Genomic DNA, 5421 nt, shown 5'->3' on the forward strand with positions numbered 1-5421 from the left:
CGATGGACTTGAGTCTGAGTGAACTCCGGGAGTTGGTGATGGACAGGGAGGCCTGGCGTGCTGCGATTCATGGGGTCGCAAAGAGCCGGACACGACTGAGCCACTGATCTGATCTGATCTGAGGGCATAATTTTTAGTTTTGCTTAGCTATTCTTGATTTTTAGCGGTCTGACTTACCAGGAGAGTTGTTGAAAAAATAAATATTCAAGAGAAATATCTGTGTTACTCTTATACTAATTTTGCTCCTGAAAGAACAAAAGCAAATTTCTTACACCTTCTTTGGAAATTTTAAAAAGAGAGAAGTTTTGAATAAAAAGATTGTTCATGGCAATTTTGACTAAAAAACAATCTGAAGAAAAAGTCTTTTTTTTTTTTGAAAGAAAAGTTCTTATTTTCCCCTCATGATTAAATATGGCATTAAATTGGTAATCATTTTTCAAAACAAATTTAGTTTATTGGGGAGAGGGCAGGGTAAAGCAAACATTACCCTTGTTTCCCAGGATAATTTTGGTGAGAGTACCAGCTAGACTTATTCCAATTATGATTTATGAAAAAATGGCAAGAATGATTTATTAATCACTATAGATGTGTCTCGGAGAAGACAATGGCAACCCACTCCAGTACTCTTGCCTGGAAATCCCATGGATGGAGGAGCCTGGTAGACTGCAGTCCATGGGGTTGCTAAGAGTTGGGCATGACTGAGCGACTTCACTTTCCCTTTTCACTTTCATGCATTGGAGAAGGAAATGGCAAGAGAATCCCAAGGACAGAGGAGCCTGGTGGGCTGCCGTCTATGGGGTTGCACAGAGTCAGACATGACTGAAGCAACTTAGCAGCAGCAGCAACAACAGTAGCAGTAGCAGCATAGATGTGTCTATTTATAATCCATTGAACAAACGTGCCAAAATTGGGTATTGATAAGTGAAAATGAATACAACATGAAAACTTTTAAAGCTATACTACTTTTGTTAAATTTCTTCTGTTCCTTTTGTAATACTGACACCATAAAATGCACATGGCATAACAACTCAGGAAAATCTCACATTGCCAAATGTTGATGCTTCATAATCAATTTTAAAGAAATGGGAGAGACATGAAAGACCCGGCTATTTACAGCTGTCCTTGCCCATCACGACGTCCGGAGTCTCTGCTCCAGTGTGGGGACCTGGGTGTCCTGGTTGGAAATATTTGCCACATGTAATCCTATTCTGCATTGTTGGACTCCAGACCATGAAAAACAAGTATCACGGTATCTCCAAGAGAAGAAACAATACTTCTCCTCTTCATATGTCCTCAGAGAGCACACAAGCAAATGATTTGTGTAATGTTGTAGAGAATTAATATTATATGCCAGAGAGGGTTTAACTTTCCGACCTGGAGCACACTTTAGAGAGGGCCAAAACCCGTGTCTGCATTTTATTTTAACTGTACTGTGTTAAAAATACAAGTGCTTCTTTCTGCTTTTTCTGAGTCAATATAGGTAAATACAGGTACTGCCAATTGAGAAGCAGTTTTGATCCAATAGAAATGCTAATGAGCAAAGAGTGAAAAGAATAGTAAAATGGAAAAGTGGTGAGGGGTGGTGATTAAATGAGGCTGTGTATGTGCATTTGTTTGCTGTTTAAAACTTCCATTGGTCCACACATCTGCTATCATCTCCTCCTACGGAATTTCAAGAAGATAATGCTGGTAACATTGATTATTAAAGTAACTGTGTATAAAATCTTCATCTTTCTTGATAAAACAGACTCTTTCAGGTCTTTTCTGAATCTGTTTAAAGAAAACTAAAAGGAACTGTTAGCATGGGTTTATTAGTATAACAAAAAATTTAGCTACAGTGGTTTGGCTTTAGAAGTTTTTATATTGTATTCATTTTCACTTTTCCTTCAAATCCAATATGTGAAGTAGCTTAAATACTGAAATGCAGACAATAACTCAAGAGAATATTTTTCATAAATATAAAAACATTACTTGGTATAACTGAAAATCTTAGTAACTGGCAAGGGTATAAAGATAGTATAAAATCAATCTCCACTTGCTCTTTTCTCCTAAGACATACCTTGGGAGGAAAAATTGGTACTAAAAATCCATTAAGAGGAAAGAAAAGATTATCCATTCCACTTGAGAAAGGAAGCCAAAACCTAATAAAACCCTGCTTATATGGTGATCAGAGAACCAGCTTTCCACTCATGCTTCACAGGGAGGCAGCCAGCAAATTCAGAACAAGTTATTCCCATGATTCTAGACTGTGAAGTATGGTAACAACAGGTCAGTTGAATTTGCAAGCCAGCTGGTTTTAGAAAGGTCTTGGCTGTTTGTGAAGTCAACCCATTTTTTTTTTTTTTTAATATCATAAGAATGACTTAAAGGAACAGTAACAATTTTCCTTCAAATTTGTGGTATTGGCAATCAAAGTTCAGTCCAGCAATTATTTTAAAATTAAGGATCTGACCGCCATGAAATCTGACCCTGATATAGTGGGGAAAGTTGATAATTGCTTTTTAAACTGATGTGGTGCTGCGGTAATTGATTTTTTGGTGTTCTGGGAAAACCCCAGATGTTGGTACCTCTTCGTAACATAGTGTAATTGGACCCTTAGGACTTTCAGGAAGCTTTCAGAAAAAATGGTTGTTTATATTCTTACCATATGTAAATCGTAAAGAAGCCAACGTTCTAGTTAAAGGATTAACTATAAGACAAAATTAACTACAAACTATTTTCATGTAACTTATCATATAGCTTTCCAAGTAGACCTTTCCTTTGAGGCTTCAATGATAAATCTCATTATTTAATATTTGACAAAGAAATGTGGGTATTATAGATAAAATGATGAAGGCATGCCACGGAGCTTCTTTATAAGATAAATCTCATTGTTTTGTTTCTTGAAGTACAGACAGATAAGATAGTGTTTCTAGATGAGGTGAAATTGTATCCATTAGGATTTTATACTAAGACTGAGAAAGTCTTTAATACTTTCATTTATGTGTCATTAGAGACACTCCCCTGACCTTGGACATCCTAATCAGTACAGAGTAGGTTCATGCACTGTTAAGTACTCAAGAAGTGTCATATCTCAGCTACCAGGCCAAACCCCACCCTTTTACTATGAAATATGGGATATAATAAATATTATTTGGTGATGATGACAAGTTTAGATGCTCCAAACTTTCCCGCCCAATTTAGGGTCCAAAGAGCAAATTAAAAACTGCCTGACCTCAGATTTGCAATATGAAACAATGCCTATTTCATATTCAAAGCTCAGGAGAAACAGCATATCAAATGCAGCATATTAATTCATTTTAAAAATTAACCTCTTTGTTTTCTGAACATCATTATTATTAATTGGGATCCATGAGGACCTATGCACAAGGCCCTGACAGCTCATTCATGTGCTGCAGTTAATGCCAAGGTTCAAGGGCTATTGTGGATGTTCGTTATCTGGGAACACAGTTAAAATGATCACTGGTGGGAAACTCAAAGCGCATAACCCAGGGATATGAAGAGTCGTACAACTCTGCCTGGTGGAGGCCACCAGGCCACCAGCCTCCAAGTCAGGACACTGGGGTTGGTGACAGAGCTTGCTCTGAGGCTCTGCACAAACCTGGCCAGTTTCATGTTCACTTGGAGAAAATGAGAGGAGGGAATCTTCCTCCTTTGTATATTGTAAATGAGACAAGTGTATTTCAGATACTTTAAGATTTCCATATGCTAGTAGTTCTAGAATTGATGCATACTTAGTAGGAGGATCAGGCACTTTGCCAATCAACAAGTCCAGACTGACTTCTTTTTCTCCTTGCTTTGCCAATTAAATTTAATAGACATTTACTAAGGAATAAACAAATGTGCTTGGTGTTTTAGAAGGACTAAACTCAAAGTCATACAAAGTATCTAAAGCCTTTTGATTTTTTTCCACTTTCTACAAATGGATACACAAATGTTCCAGGTCAGTACATTTCTATTGAAGTTACAATGGCTAGTGAGCTATTAAATAAGCAATGTCTTGCTTTGCTTGTATCTCAGTTATGTTTTCCAGCCCAAACTCTGCTCTTCTGGGAATTACAGTGAAATATTATTTGACTGGTGCTACCCTGGACGGGGAGGCCTGGCGTGCTGCGATTCATGGGGTCGCAAAGAGTCGGACACGACTGAGTGACTGAACTGAACTGAACTGAACTGAACCCAGGTGGTACTAGTGGTAAAGAATCTGCTTGCCAATGCAGGAAACATAAGAGACAGGGGCTTGATCCCTGGATCAGGAAGATCTCCAGGAGGAAGGCATGGCAATTCACTCTAGTATTCTTGCCTGGAGAATCCCATGGACAGAGGAGCCTCATGGGCTACAGTCCATACGGTCAAAAAGAGTAGGACATGACTGAAGTGACTTAATATGCATGCATGCATGCATTATTTGATGAAGATGGTGGCTTTAAAAGGTGTATCATAACATGGATGGGAAAGTTGCTAATCTCATCTATGCCGATTACATTATTTTATTCCTTTTAATGGACCATCAAGTGGTTTGTTAACAAGGAAACACTTCATCTGATAATTGACTTAAAATAATTGTGGATGGTATTAATTCAATGGTTTTTTGAGGAATTACAAGCAGGCATATAGAGATACTTCTTCCTGCTATTATTGTGATATATGTGACACCAGAGTCTATAAAGACAGTTCATAACCTCTTTCTTCTTTGAACAGCAGTAGTCTTGTAATCACAGGTATGATATCTTCTCAAGTAAAATACTGTGATTTCACAAAATATACAAGGCCTTTGGACACTGCCTGTTTCTGCTACTGCAGTGAATTTGGGCCAGATCCATGGCTTTCCTGAATCTCTGTTTTCACATGTTTAAATGAGGATCAAATGTACTTACTTCCAGGGCTATTGCAAGAGTTAAAGGAGATTCAGTTCAGTTCAGTTCAGTCGCTCAGTCATGTCTGACTCTTTGTGACCCCATGGACTATAGCACACCAGGCCTCCCTGTCCATCACCAACTCCCAGAGCTTGCTCAGACTCATGTCTATCAAGTTGGTGGTGCCATCCAACCATCTCATCCTCTGTCGTCCCCTTTTCCTCCTGCCTTCAACCTTTCCCAGCATCAGGGTCTTTTCTAGTGAGTCAGTTCTTTGCATCAGGTGGCCAAAGTATTGGAGTTTCAGCTTCAGCATCAGTTCTTCTAAAGAATATTCAGGACTGATTGCCTTTAGAATGAACTGGTTGGATCTCCTTGCAGTCCAAGGGACTGTCAAGAGTCTTCTCTAACACCATAGTTTGAAAACATCAATTCTTTAGTGCTCAGCTTTCTTTATAGTCCAACTCTCACATCCATACATGACTACTGGAAAAACCAAAGCTTTGACTAGATGGACCTTTGTTGGCAAAGTAATGTCTCTGCTTTCTATTTATTTTTTTAAAAT

This window comes from Bison bison, unplaced genomic scaffold, assembly GCF_000754665.1.
Source record: "Bison bison bison isolate TAMUID 2011002044 unplaced genomic scaffold, Bison_UMD1.0 scf7180017864300, whole genome shotgun sequence".
In the NCBI taxonomy this organism is placed as follows: Eukaryota; Metazoa; Chordata; class Mammalia; order Artiodactyla; family Bovidae; genus Bison; species Bison bison.